Source organism: Nicotiana tomentosiformis, chromosome 3 (assembly GCF_000390325.3).
Source record: "Nicotiana tomentosiformis chromosome 3, ASM39032v3, whole genome shotgun sequence".
NCBI classification, from domain to species: domain Eukaryota; kingdom Viridiplantae; phylum Streptophyta; class Magnoliopsida; order Solanales; family Solanaceae; genus Nicotiana; species Nicotiana tomentosiformis.
Window position 1 is genome coordinate 23337403 of NC_090814.1, and position 15351 is coordinate 23352753.

Genomic DNA, 15351 nt, shown 5'->3' on the forward strand with positions numbered 1-15351 from the left:
TAGACCATTATAGTTGTATCCTTATAGTCCTGAAGATTTGTACCAATTCTCATTGTGTTATAATGAAATTCTTTGACCTTTTATTCTCTTTGTTTATTTAATAATCTTTCCTAATTATAATCCATATAGTCTTAAGGTCGGTCGAGACCCACAGTTGTGGACCTCGAAGAGTGCCTAACACCTCCTCTTTGAGGTAATTTAAGCCCTTACCCGATCTTTGGTGGCGTTGACTAGTCAAATAGAGTTATCTACATAATAGGTGACCTAACTCACTTTAAAATCGTTAGATGGCAACTCTTCTTCTTTTAACACTCTATCTCCCATCCAAAAGAGTTGTCACACATCGAAGCCCATTTTTACGAGAAAGAGGGGCGCGACAGCATGGCGACTCTGCTGGGGATTTACGCTTAGGCTCTTACCATAATGAACTTGGCTTATGTGGATTATTTTCTCTGTTACATGCTATGACATGCACATCCCTTCCCATCTCCACCTTTATTTGTTTAAATTTGCTATTACATGCACATCCCTTTCCCTATTTGCCTTTTATTCGTTTAAATCTATTATGACATGCACAACCCTTCCCCGTTCACCTCTATTTGCTATGACTACTCTTCATTTCTATTAATTTTTCCTAACACTGCCATATCATGCCTCTCCCATCCCTACTCCCTTACTTGCTTTATTACATTCTGGCATATACTCCACGAACTAACTTCTTCCTTTTGTCTTTCTTTTCTATGTTTTTCATGTTTTAACTTACTACTGTATTTATTGCTTTTACATAATTATTGTGAAAATATTTGACAACGTGTTATTATCTCTGCATAAACTCATGCTCCACATTATACTCCACTTGTGCCAATTATCAACATAGTGGCGCTATATGAGTGTCTGTGCTCTTCCAAAATTACCTTTTTAAAATCGTAAAGGCTTATTTGCAGTAGACTAGTCGATCAACGATGCAATCGACGGTTCCGTGCCTTTCTTCTCAAGTTGTCCACTTGGGAGTACCAGCCTAGGACATTCTAGAAACCTTACTCCAATATCAAATGTACATGCATCATGTTAAACCTAGTACGAGTTAGAACGTTGTCAACGTAATAGCCCGCTAAGATAAGCCTTGTCCAAAGTCCGACGGAATTTTTACAATTCCAAGGGACACTACCATGTTATGTGCATTACTTCGAGAAAATGTGCCAATATGTTGATCATTATTGTGTAAGTGGTCGTATCTGGAGGGGGGAAAGGGATAACCTTTGTTTGTTTACTGAAAATGAAGCTCGAAGTCCCCAGGTTCTGTATGGTCCAAAACATCCCACCTTTGCTACTTGACTGGTTGAAAGATCTTTACAACTTTGTATCTTAGTTTTATATTTCAATTGTAATAAGGCTAAATGCCATTAGTAACTTTATTATTATTGTCGATTTAGTAAAGGTTTGGCTCATTTTCACATTAATGAAATAACGCAAATGTTGGCATCAATTTTCTCCAAGTCTACGTGTCGCTTAGTCCTACCTCGGGCACAATGAGATCCCCAAATTAGGATGCGAATTATTGCATGACTTTGTGAAACATGTTTTAATATCGCAAACACTCTTTTAATATTCCTTACTAACTTGGTTACCTTTTGCTTTTTCTTACTGGCATCTTCATCAAGAACTGGACCGCTGCACCATCCCGGGCCTGTCGAGTTCATGGATAGCCTGGCAAATTAGCATGAATTACTTTAAAATATAGTTTTGAGCATTTGAGACATTTTTCAGTATTCTGTTTTGAAATAATTGCTCGAGCCATCAAGTCGCATTGTTGACATTTTAAAGATTTTTTAATGCATTACTGCTTTTCGTATTTATTATTATTTTTACATTTTTCTTTTCACCATTATTATTACCTATCCCGATGAACCTATGACTGTGACATGTAGTGAGATAATGCAACATGAGGATAGTGATTCAGTCATCATTACTGATAACGCCGCCAATTTAAACAGCGATTGGATGAAAGCCATGTGTGAAACGTTCAAGATCAAGCATAGGAACTCCACGACATATAGACCGCAAATGAACGGAGCCGTAGAAGCCGCCAACAAGAACATCAAGAAAATACTGAGGAAAATGGTAGATAATTACAAACAATGGCACGAGAAGCTGCCATTTGCACTGCTCAGGTATCGTACCACGGTTCGCACATCAACTGGGGAAACTTCCCTACTTATTGGTTTATGGTATTGAAGCGGTTATTCCTGCCAAAGAAGAGATCCCTTCTTTAACAATTATACAAGAATCTGAGGTTAGCGATGTAGAATGGTTACAGAGCCGATACGAGCAACTAACTCTCATTGATGGAAAGAGAATGAATGCGGTATGTCACGGTTAACTTTACCAGAATAGAATGGCAAGAGCTTTCAACAAAAAGGTCAGACCAAGGCAATTCACACTGGGGCAATTGGTGCCAAAGTGGATCTACCCACATCAGGATAAAGCCAAGGGGAAGTTCTCACCCAATTGGCAAGGTCCCTACATGGTTCATCGAGTATTAACAGGAGGAGCACTCATACTTGCAGAAATGGATGGAGAGATTTGGCCAAAACCTATCCACTCAAACGCAGTCAAGATATACTATGTTTACGATTATTTACATTTCTTCACTTGATGTAACTGAACTACGCTTGACCTGATTCCTGTTTAAGAGGGGATACATAGGCAGCCCTGTGGGTTCGGTCACATATTAATAAAATCTTCATTTTCCCTATGATCGGAATTTGGGACAAGATTGCAAGTTCAGCCAACTTCGTCATATGTGGAACAACCAAAAGTATTGCATTTAAACTGGGGCAGAATTTTGAGGGTAGCCCTCAAAATTCTAAGCCAAGAAGGTTGCAATGTCTCTGAAATGTGTCACAGTCACCGATTCATCTAAATTATTTGATATCACATACTACATTTCAAATAATTATATTTTCACAAATAATTTGTCAAATGCACGCATATGTTTTCGAAAACTTTGTTTCTCTGACCGCCAAATGTTACCCATGGTAACTCAAACAAGATCTCGAGACAGAAGTAAAGGCGAAGTAGGGAATCAAGAGCACGAATGAACCGTCCCTCGCAAAACTCAAAATTTTCCTTTGAATGCAGGTACGATAGACACAACAGTAATATTCTCAAATACATACGCGCAACAAAATCACTACCTCCATGATGACAAGTTGCTAAATGCGAACACATCAATCTAAGAAATACTTTACTCTCTCGCAGCTGATCATTGCTTTTCTTGCGTAAGGCTAAGAACTGCCTTTCTCTGCATGATACTAAGCATTGTCTCCATTTCTTGCATAAGGCTAAGCATTGCCTTCGTAATTACATAAGGATAAGCACTGCCTTTCCTTACATGAGACTAAGCATTGTCTCCATTTCTTGTATGAGGCTAAGCATTGCCTCCATAATTTCATAAGGCTAAGCACTGCCTTTCTTTGAATGAGACTAAGAATTGTCTCCATTTTTTGCATGAGGTTAAGCACTGCCTCCATAATTGCGTAAGGCTAAGCATTGCCTTTCCCTGCATGAGACTAAAGATTGTCTCCATTTCTTGCATGAGGCTAAGCACTGCCTCCCTAATTGCATAAGGCTAAGCATTGTCTTTCCTTGTATGAGACTAAGCATTGTCTCCCTTCTTTGCGTGAGACTAAGCATTGTCTCCTCTTCTTGCACGAGGCTAAGCACTGCCTCCCTAATTGCATAAGGCTAAGCACTGCCTCCCTAATTGCATAAGGCTAAGCATTGCCTTTCCCCGCATAAGAGTAAGCATTGTCTCCTCTTCTTGCATGAGGCTAAGCATTACCTCCCTAATTGCATGAGGTTAAGCACTGCCTTTCCCTGCATGAGACTAAGCATTGTCTCCTCTTCTTGCATGAGACTAAACACTGCCTCCCTAATTTCATAAGGCTAAGCACTGCCTTTCCCTGCATGAGACTAAGCATTGTCTCCTCTTCTTGTATGAGGCTAAGCACTGCCTCCCTAATTGCATAAGGCTAAGCACTACCTTTCCCTACATGAGACTAGGCGTTGTCTCCTTTTCTTGCATGAGGCTAAGCATTGCCTCCCTAATTGCATAAGGCTAAGCATTGCCTTTCCATGTGTGAGACTAAATACTATCTCCACTACGGTACCTAAGACCTAGCACTATCTCTTTGGTCACCTAGGGCTAAGCGTCACCCTCATCTCACATAAGACTAAGGCTTGTCTTGTCTCATCCTCGCATATGACTAGGCATCATATCTTTGCATTTCATGGGCTGAAACATCGCCATTTTGTCCAAAGGCGTCATAGTCGGAAGGCATCATCCTCATAGCCGGGAGATACCATTCCATGGCCTGAGGATCTCTAAAAAATGCACATCCTTATTCAAAGGCATCATAGTACAGAGCACCATCCTCATGGCCCGAGGACACCATTTCATGGCCTGTGAATCCCTTATCATATTCTTCATGTCCCAGGACGTCATGGTCTAAAGACATCATCCTCACCGTCCAAAGAAAACCTTCATGGTCCAAAGGGAATTTTCATCACGTCTAAACTTTCGCAATAACCCATATATATATTCACATGCACTGTGTTTTAAGTTCTGCAGGTAATCTAGGAGGTAACCGTTCTACGAACGGGAGCAATCTTCGCTCCGGTTTCCATTCATAACATTTACATCCTTCAATTGTTTCAAACGTAACCAACTTCCAATAAATGCCTACCTTTTACTCTATGACCGTTTAGATTTCTTCCTTGTGACACATCTGTAACATTTCAAATTAACATTCATGACTCCGCATAAATTCATCTGATACTATCACACCCAAAAGAACCCTCTCCGAAACATGCAGACATTCCTATAACAACTCTATCGGTTTTGTTCACCGTTGGATCCAGAACTTCACACGGCCTGATTCCCGTAACACCAGGGATATGTAGGAAACTCAAGAACCGGGGTTCTGCCTCAATATTTTTAAATCACATCATTCCTCACTCGATTCGGCCAAATTGGTTTATTTTCTTTACCCGACAACTCTTTCATCATTCTCGGTTAAAGAGGGGCAGTTGTTGATACCCAATTTTGCCCTCATATTTTCTTAAATAGTATATATACTTTCAAAATATCAGTTCACATCGTTATTTAGTTTACAAAATCTATACAAGCATTTTCTATAATTTTCCATAATCTTTAGAGCTTTAAAATTGATTTTCTTACATTTAAATTACTTGAATATTTATTAATTACTCCTTCAAATCATTTTGTGATAACTTAATCATCTAAAATTATTATTTGCATCCATAATACATTGTTTCAAATATTTATACTTTATTTTTTACACTAGTATTTTAGGCTATTTGCACAAGCTTGCAATAATAGCCTATATTTTACAGCTTTATTGCATTTGTCATTTTATTCAAGGTCAAAATAAGTTTCTACATTTTTTATAATCTTCTACTATCGTTTTAAAGTATTAAGTTGCATAGAGAGCATTGTTTTAAACTATTTGTATTAAATTATTTCCCCTTAATCTCTTATTTACAAAATTGGCCCAATTTTAGGCTACTTTTCGGACCAATTTTGACTCAAACACTTAGCCCACTCACTCTCCTCTTCAACAGCCCAATCTAAACGACCCCTTAACCTCAACCTAGGCGGAACCCGTTTCAAATAACCAACCCCGTCTCCCTTGCGATCTTGGCCGTTGATCTCAAATGATCAATGGCCCATAACACACCTACCCGTTTCTTTATATTCCCCCTTAGCCAAAACCCTAGCCCATTTCTTACCAACCCGCCACCCTGAAATCCCTAGAATCCCCCTTCTTATCTAAGAACCCTAATCGCTTCCCTTCACCAATCCCTCTCCTAATCCCATTAACAATGGGATTCACCCGTTATTTACTTACCATACTTATGTTCCTTCACTACCGGTTGCTTCTTTACGGTATTACATAGTACTTGCTCCATTTTTGGCAAATATCAATATCTGAATCAAGGGAGATTAGCTTCACCCTTCGGTATTTGGACGATATTTTGTCCATATGCATCATGGAAAGGTCGTACGGGTTCGATTTAGTGAGATGTTTGACTATTTTTTGGTTCTCCATCATAAACTAGGGTTTACCTAATTTTTCTCCTAATCGGATTAAATTGATTCTGCATGTTATTATTTCATTATTTATGTTTGATTTTACAGTGTTTCCTTGTTTGTTTGTTTGATTTCTACTACTATATAAACCCCTCCCCATTCCCCTTTGAAACGAACTTTGAATCACGAGATTCACTAAAAACTAAAGGATGTCACTCTATTGTTCTCTCATTCTCTTGTTCTATACTTTGGCTCTTGGCAGGCTGAAAGCCAAGGCCACTGGAATTCAATTTTTTTTCAACTTTTCTTGGCGCAAGCACTGCCCGGGGTTCGTTTGAAGCCTTTGGGAACTCCGTGGCACTAATATTCTGGGATCCATTGCTCTTTGATGACGTTCGGAGTATTGTGGAGTTTGTTCTTTCTTGTTTGTCTATTTTTCAAGTGATAACTGGTAAGTTCCTTAGCTTTTGCAATTTTATTCTCCTGTGTTCATGATTTGCATATTCGTAACTCTGAAATTTCACGACCTAATGTGTTTCTAGACCATCTCTATGTGCAAGCTTGTTGGCATTGAACTCGTTTTCTAATCTGAACTTCTTTAGCATTCGATTTTACCTAAAACTGCCAGTTCTGAGATATGTTTATGCTTAACTTGAATAATTTGGACTCTCTTAAGTTCGTTTAGCCTAATGTGTTGGTACCTGAATGTTTACATTTGCTACTTGGCATGAATTTGCTTCTCTGCTTTGTTTTGGGTTCCTGTAATGACTGACTTGAATCTATATTGTGTCCTAATCTATGTTAAGACCTTCACTCTAGTTATGACCTGCTCCCATGCTATTTTGTCACACATTATTTCTTCGGTTTGCCTAATCCTGTATCCCCTGGTGATTAGTTGGGACCATTAGAGTAGCCATCTTAACGTGTGTTTCCTAATAATGTATTATAATGTTTTGTCTTAGTGATATAAGTTGGCATGTTTACTTTCTGGTGTTGTGATGGATATTCAACATAATTTGGACCCCTAGGCTTTAAATCCTTTAAGTTAGTGCTCTACTTTAGACTCGTTTGGCATTGTTAACCTGTGTATGTTAATCTTGCAGTCTTAGAAAACCTGATTCCCATGCTTCTTACAAAATGTTTTCTGCCCAATATGCTAAGTGTTTGAACTTGTGATATCGACCTGTCCTTTGAGTTTTGGTTGATTCTCTTTGCTTGTATGTTCTTTGCTTAATGACCCCTGGTTTGTCTACTTCTAAAATATAAGTGCACCTCTTCAAATTCTATCACTTGATAACTGTTCTCTCAATCTCATTTGTTACCTACACTATTCTGAATCTATCACTCTTGGCTGGCTGAAAGCCAAGGCTACCAAAACTCTCTCTATTGACCTCCCTAGTGTGAGCACTGCTTGGGATCCATCTGAGACCTTGTGAACTCTGACATTCTAGGATTTGGGGTTCTTTGATCACTCTCTTTGCTGCTGGAACTTGAGTTGTCTCTGGCATTTAGCTTTTCTTCCTCACAGTATTTGTATAATCTGCAAACTGGGTTGTGTAAGTGATTTTTGTGTAATTCAATATTTGGGTCATATGGTCAATTTGTGACTGTTTGGTTTGGCTTGAGTTCCTCAATGACTTTTGGGCTGTGCTGATGGGCATAGTCCCCTGTTTAGAACTGGCATGCTATTTGCGAAGAAGTAGTTTGTTGAAGGCCCAAGCAATACTGGGTATCTCCTTTGGGCCTGCTGTAGGCCTACTATAATTTCTTGTGTAATATTTGTACTTATATTCCTCATCAGGTCTGTAATAATTTTGTAATAAACAATTGGGGTGTTAGTGAAATTGGGGAAACAGTATATTCTAATGTTTGCATGAAAGGGTAGAAAACATGCTTATAGGATTCGTATGATTTAATTGTTATTTTATCCAACCTGCCATATATGCTATTTGAATTTCCATGTACACTAGTAAAAATCATGCCATTCGGGGAATCACACACTCACACAACTTGTTTACTATCAAAGCATGAGCTTAAATACTCTATTTATTCCCATGTCCACTGCTATGTGTCACTAGACATCATGCCTATAGGAAACAAATGCCAATAACCATCCTTCAATTTGCATAACAGCAGCATGTTCATTAGATACCATGCCTATAGGATTATACTAGCTTATGCTCTACTGGTCCTCATCTAGATATCATGTCCACAGGATCTTAATTGATTCATCAGCTACTGTTATATCTATCGCTCGCTAAAAAATATGCCTATAGGGACGAAGTATTACAGGATCAGTTTTCAACTGCCAACTATTAGAACCTAGCTATAAAATACTGCCACTTGCTTAGAAAGAATGCCAATAGGATCAAACACGAGTAATTCTGAGTATTCCCAATGGTTTTCATTTCCTCTATTGCGTAAATCACTTAGAGACCATGTCTATAGGTTTTAATAACTTAAAAACTATAATCTCAATAAATAGCATAACAGTACCAGATACTCTTAAACTGAGTAGTTGTTTAGAAACCATGTCTATAGAGCTTAATGACTTTAATTTGCCTCAATTCTGAAACTGTCTAGTGCCTTATGTAGAAATCTGTTTGTGTGCATTTGTCTAAGTGTGGAGGCTAACTTGAGCCTTTAACTGTCCTTAAGTGAAGTCCTATTTGTTTTGAATGTCACTTAGTTTTGTCATTTTAAGCAGCCTAAGTAAAGTCTAGAACCACCCAAATAGAGGTCCAACGCCTCCTGGAACATATGCATGGGACGGTTAGTGAACGCATAGGACGCGACCTAGAATTCAATTAGAACACTCTAAGTAAACAACTTCAACATAGTAATCGGGTAGCATGAGATGATAGTCTATGTCCGCTGAATAATATGAGCAACTCCTATCTAAAATGAGTTGTGAAGTATTATTTATATTACACGGGGTGATCCTTTAGGCTAAAAAACTTAGGACCCCCTTTTCTCTTTATACACTTAGTCATCTAATATAGACTGTTATAGTTGTATCCTTGTAGTCCTTAAGATTTGTACCAATTCTCATTGTGTTATGATGAAACTCTTTGACCTTTTATTCTCTTTTTTTATTTAATCATCTTGCCTAATTATAATCCACATAGTCTTAAGTTCGGTCGGGACCCACAGTTGTGGACCTCGAAGAGTGCCTAACACCTTCTCTTTGAGGTAATTTGAGCTCTTACCCGATCTTTAGTGGAGTTGACTAGTCAAATAGAGTTATCTGCGTAATAGGTGCTCTAACGCACCTTAGAAATCGTTAGATGGTGACTCTTCTTCTTTTAACACTCTATCTCCCATCCAAAAGAGTTGTCACATGAAGAAGCCCGCTTTCGCGAGAAAAAGGGGCGCGACAGGGCCGTGACAAGTTGGTATCAGAACTCTAGTTCATTGGTGTTACGAGTCATAAGCAGGTTTAGTAGAGTCTTGTGGATCAGTATGGAGACGTCTTTACTTATCTTCAAGAGGCTATGGAACTTTTAGGAAACTTCACTTATTTGATTCCTTTTCGTGTGAATTTGTTGACTTTGAAACTCTGAATCTTTGTCTTTCTATTCGCTCACAGATGGTGAGGACACGTACCGCCGGATCAAACGATCAGACACTCGCACCCCCTGCTAGAGTTATGAGAGGCTGGGGCCAAGACAGAGGCAGATGAGGGGAACATGGTGCAGCTAGAGCACCTGCCCGAGCTACGATTGAGGAGCCACCAGTAGCTCCAGTCGGGGGGCAGGCACTTGAGGCTCCTGTTGCCACCACTGCACTTCAGGAGACCCTCGCATAGTTTTTGAGCATGTTTGGTACTCTAGCTCAGGCGACGTTGATTCAATTTGTACCAGCCACATCTCAGGGCGGGCAAGGAGCTCAGACTCCTACGGCCCGTACACTAGAGTAGCGGGTCCATGTTGATCAGGTCCTAGAGGTTATACCAGTACAACCTATTATTCCGGTTCAACCCGAAGTTAGGGTAGCTGCATCTGAGGAGGAGCAACTTAGACTTGAGAGGTATAAGAAGTACCACCCTCCTACTTTCAACGGCCTATCTACAATGAATGCACAGGGTTTTTTATGGAAATGTCACTGTTCTCTACACCATGTGTATTGTGGAGATGAGCAGGGTTGCTTTTACTACATTCCAGCTGTCGGGAGCAGCATATCAATGGTGACGGGCTTACGAGGAGGGTAGCCCAACTGATGCAGCTTCACTCATATAGGCTCATTTTTCAAAGATATTCTTGAGAGAGTTTGTTCCCCATTGCCTTCGAGATGCATGGCGCGTGGAGTTTGAGCATTTGTGCCAGCGTACCATAATAGTTTTGGAGTATACTGTTAGATTCAGTGAGTTGTCCAGACATGCACGTACCTTGATTTCTACAACCAGAGCGTGAGTCTGTCAATTTATTGAGGGGCTCAACTATGGTATTAGATTCAGTATGGCTCGATAGTTGGAGACAGATACCCCTTATCAACAAGTGGTAGAGATTGCACGGAGATTGGAGGGTATGTGAGGCCATGAGATAGAGGACAGGGAGGTTTTTCGGTTGATAGAGATATAAATTTTGGTATTGACTTGTTGTCGGGCACTCAGCTCATTTCTATTCCTCCATATCGTATGGCCCTAGCAGAGTTAAAGGAGCAGTTGCAAGAGTATCTGGATAAGGGTTTCATTCAGCCTAGTGTGTCACCTTGGGGTGCTCCGGTTCTATTTGTGAAGAAAAAGGATAGTTCTATGCACATGTGTATCGGCCGTTGAACAAGGTTACAATGAAGAACAAGTACCCATTGTCACACAGTGATGACTTATTTGATCATCTACAGGGTGCCAGAGTGTTCTCAAAGATTCATTTTCAGTCAGGGTATCATCGACTAAAGATTCGGGATCCGGATATACTAAAGACTTCTTTCAAGACTCGGTATGGTCATTATGAGTTCCTTGTGATGTCATTTGGGCTGACCAATGCCCTAGGAGCATTTATGCACTTGATGAATAGTGTATTCCATCCATATATTGATTCATTCGTCATTGTGTTTATTGACGACATCTTGGTGTATTCTCGTAGCCGGGAGGATCATGAGCATCATTTGAGGATTATGCTCCAGTCCTTGAGAGAAAAGAAGTTATATGCAAAATTCTCATAGTGTGAATTTTTGTTTGATTCAGTTGTATTTTTGGGGAATTTGGTGTCGAGTGAGGGAATCAAGGTAGATCCGAAGAAAATTGAAGTAGTGCAAAGTTGGCCCAGACCATCTTCAGCTACTGAGATCCGGAGTCTCCTTGGTTTGGCAGGATATTATCGCCGCTTCATAGATGGTTTATCATCTATTGCTGCACCAATGACTAGATGGACCTATAATGGTGCTCCTTTCAGATGGTCTGAGGAGTGTGAGGAGAGCTTTCAAAAGCTCAATACTACCTTGACTACAACCCCAGTGTTGGTATTGCCTACATGTTCGGGGTCTTACACTGTGTATTGTGATGTGTCACGTGTTGGCCTTGGCATGGTGTTGATGCGGGATTATGGAGTGATTGCCTACGCATCTCGGCAGCTAAAGGTTCAGGAGAAGAATTATCCTATCCACGTCTCAGAGCTGGCAGCTATTGTTCAAGCATTGAAGATCTAGCAACACTATTTGTACGGTGTCCCATGTGAGGTCTATATAGAAAGATCTTAATTTACTGTAGCGGACATGGTGAGAGTTTGTTAAAGACTATGATATCCCTATTCTATATCATCCCAGGATGGCCAATATGGTGGTCGATGCCTTGAGTCAGAAGGCGGAGAGTATGGGTAGTTTGGCATACCTACCGGCAGCAGAGAGGCCACTAGCCATTAATCTTCAGGCCTTGGCTAATTAGTTTGTTAGATTGGTTGTTTCAGATCCTAGTCGAGTCCTTGCTTGCATGATTTCCCGATCTTATTTATATGAGCTCATCATAGAGCATCAATATAAAGACCCTCATTTGCTTATCCTTAAGGATACAGTAAAACATAGCGATATCAAGAAGGTTTCTATTAGAGATGACGGTGTGTTGCAGATGCAAGGCCAGTTATGTGTGCCCAATATGTATGGGTTATGTGAGTTGATTCTTCAGGAGGCCCACAGTTAGCGGTACTCCATTCATCCGGATGCTGCTAAGATGTATCAGGATTTGAGGTAGCACTATTGGTGGAGGTGAATGAAGAAAGACATAGTGGAGTATGTAGCTCGGTGCCTAAATTGTCAGCAAGTGAAGTATGAGCATCAGAGTCCATGCGGCTTGCTTTAGAGACTTGAGATTCTTGAGTGGAAATGGGAGCGTGTTACCATGGACTTCATTCTTGGGATCCCACAGACTCAGAAAACATTTGACGTTGTATGGGTAATTGTGGATAGATTGACCAAGTCGGCTCATTTCATTCTGGTGGTGACTACCTATTCTTCAGACTTGTTGGCTCATATCTATATTCGTGAGATTGTCCGACTTTATGGCGTGCCTGTATCCATTATCTCTAACCGAGGCACACAGTTTGAATCACATATCTGGAGGGTCGTACAACATGAGTTAAGCACATGGGTTGAGTTGAGTACAACATTCCACCCTAGGCGGACAGACAGTCTAAGCGCACCATTCAAATATTAGAGGATATGCTTCGTGCCTATGTTATAGATTTCGGGGGTTCTTGGGATCATTTCTTACCGCTTGCAGAGATTTCCTACAACAACAACTACCAATCGATTATTCAGATGGCTCCTTATTTGCCCCTGTATGGGAGGTGATATCATTCTCTAATTGTGTGGTTTGAGCGACGGGGAGGGAGGCTAGATTGTTGGGCACAGATTTGGTTCGAAATGCCTCGGAGAAGGTCAAGTTGATCCACGATCGGCTTTGTACGACACAGTCTAGGCAGAAGAGTTATGCTGGTTGGAAGGTTCGTGATGTAGCATTTATGGTTGGAGAGCGAGTTTTGCTCCAGGTTTCACCCATGAAGGGTGTGATGAGGTTCGGGAAGAAGGGAAAGTTGAGCGCTAGGTATACCGACCCTTTTTAGATCCTTGAGAGAATGGAAGAGGTGACCTACAAGCTTGCATTGCCACATAGTGTAACTGTAGTTCATCCGGTGTTCCATGTTTCCATGCTCCGGAAGTATCACAGTGATCCGTTCCGTGTTCTAGATTTCAGCTCAGTCCAATTGGATAAGGATTTGTGATGTTTGGCCAAAAATGAATATATTTAACCATTATTGCCTCATATTCTAGCACTTTTGATCATTTTTTGAGTATTAATTATATTACTTTATGCTTAATATTATATTTTAACTGTGTAGGAATAAAGCGGTGTGAAGATAAAGAGACTTGAAGCAAAACTGAATAAAACACGGAAGAAAACAAAAATTAAATAAAGAAGGAGACAAAGGAGGGGACACCCTTTGGTGTTTGTCCCCCCAAGAGGAAGACAAATAAAGAAGGAAATCAAATTCAAAGGCAAACCAAGGAATTTGAACGTAAAATTGCAAAAAACGCTACTGCATTCTACGCCAGGGCCAGTGCGAGGCGCTGCCTTAGATGCTGGAGGCGGGGATTTTTCCTATTTCGTCCTTGCGCCTCAACAAATATAACAACCGCACGGCAAAGACCTCGTGCCAATTACCAATAACACATTCAAGAGAGATTCATCAAGAATCAAATAAAGTAACGGTCCCAACTCGTATAAAAGGAGTCCTAAACCTGCTTTGGAAGGGATCTAACATACTTTGAAGGAGAATTAACGTGGGGGAACACAAACCACGCTTGGAGGAGGCTTCTAACTAGTTTTTCTTCTCTTCTTTTCCTTTAATCTCATAGTTTATTAGTTCTAGAGTTTTGGGGTGCTACATGAATATTGTAGTTTGAAACTTGAATTTTTCTTATTATTTTATCATATTGGTTTATTTATTCAATGTTGCACTTATTATTTGATTGCTTGATCACCAATTAAATATTATCTACGAATCTAGGATTGAACTCGGGAGAGGGAATTTTAGATTGCATATAAGATTGAGTACAACAAGATCTTGAACCTGATTATCGGGAATGCATTTGCGGTTAGGATAGGGATATATAATCGCTTTGCTTGGTTATTATACGGGAATTATTAATGAGTTCTTGTCAATCCTAATTCCATAGGAATATATGCATTAGATTAACTTGAATAGACGAGTAGTACTTTGGGAGAAGGCTACTTGTAATATTAACCATGTCAACCAATAAATCAGATAAATTAATTAGACAATTTAAGGGGAAGAGTCAACGGGATTGTTAGCTAACCCATAGCTCTAAAATATCGGCTCTCATTGAATTCGTCTCTAAACTTTTGCCAACTTCTTTCTTTAATTTCTTAGTTTGCTACTCTAGATTAGTTGTAGTTAAATATTCATACTTTAGGAATCTCTTAGAATATATTAATTGATTGGGTTTAATTTAGTTGATAGTTAATCACAAGTTCATGTGGGTACGATATCTGGACTTACAATCCTATATTACTTGTCGACCACGTATACTAGCGTGTGCGTTTGGGAGCAACAAGTTTTTGGTGTCGTTGTAGGGGACATAGAAATTAACTATTCTACTAAATTAGATTTTTACTTTTTGTCTATTCAAATTTTTAAATTTTAGCTTAGTTTAATACTTTATTATCTTTGTTGATATGACATCTTGGAATGAGAATTGGTCAAATACTGATTTTTCTTATTTTGGTGATCCGTGTCCATATTGTGGAGGACCACACTTGTTGCGAAATTGTGAATCTCAATCTTTTGCGTGGAATATTTTTAATGTATGTGGTTGTCAAGGTGGCCATTGGGATGGTTTTCCTAATTCATTTTACCCTTGCTTGAGCCCTTATTATGATGTTTCTAATAATATTTATGAGGTTGATGGGAGAAATGAAGTGGAGGATGAGGAACGTGTTGCCTGTATTATGGGTATGGTGAGGCAAGTAGCCGAGCAACAAGACAAAATTCACAAAAAGACTGCCTTAGCAATAAAAGGAGTGCATGCTAGAATCGAAGAATTAATGGCCAATTTTCAAGAAGAACCTCAACTTGACGAAGAGACTGAGTTCCTAGAAGAAGATAACTTTGAAGAAGCAGATATAGTGAGCGACTCTCTTTTAGAGGAACAAGCTCAACTAATAAAATTTCATGGGTTTCTCCATGATGGTCTTTCAGATATGGCAGAATAGCTGATAGAAG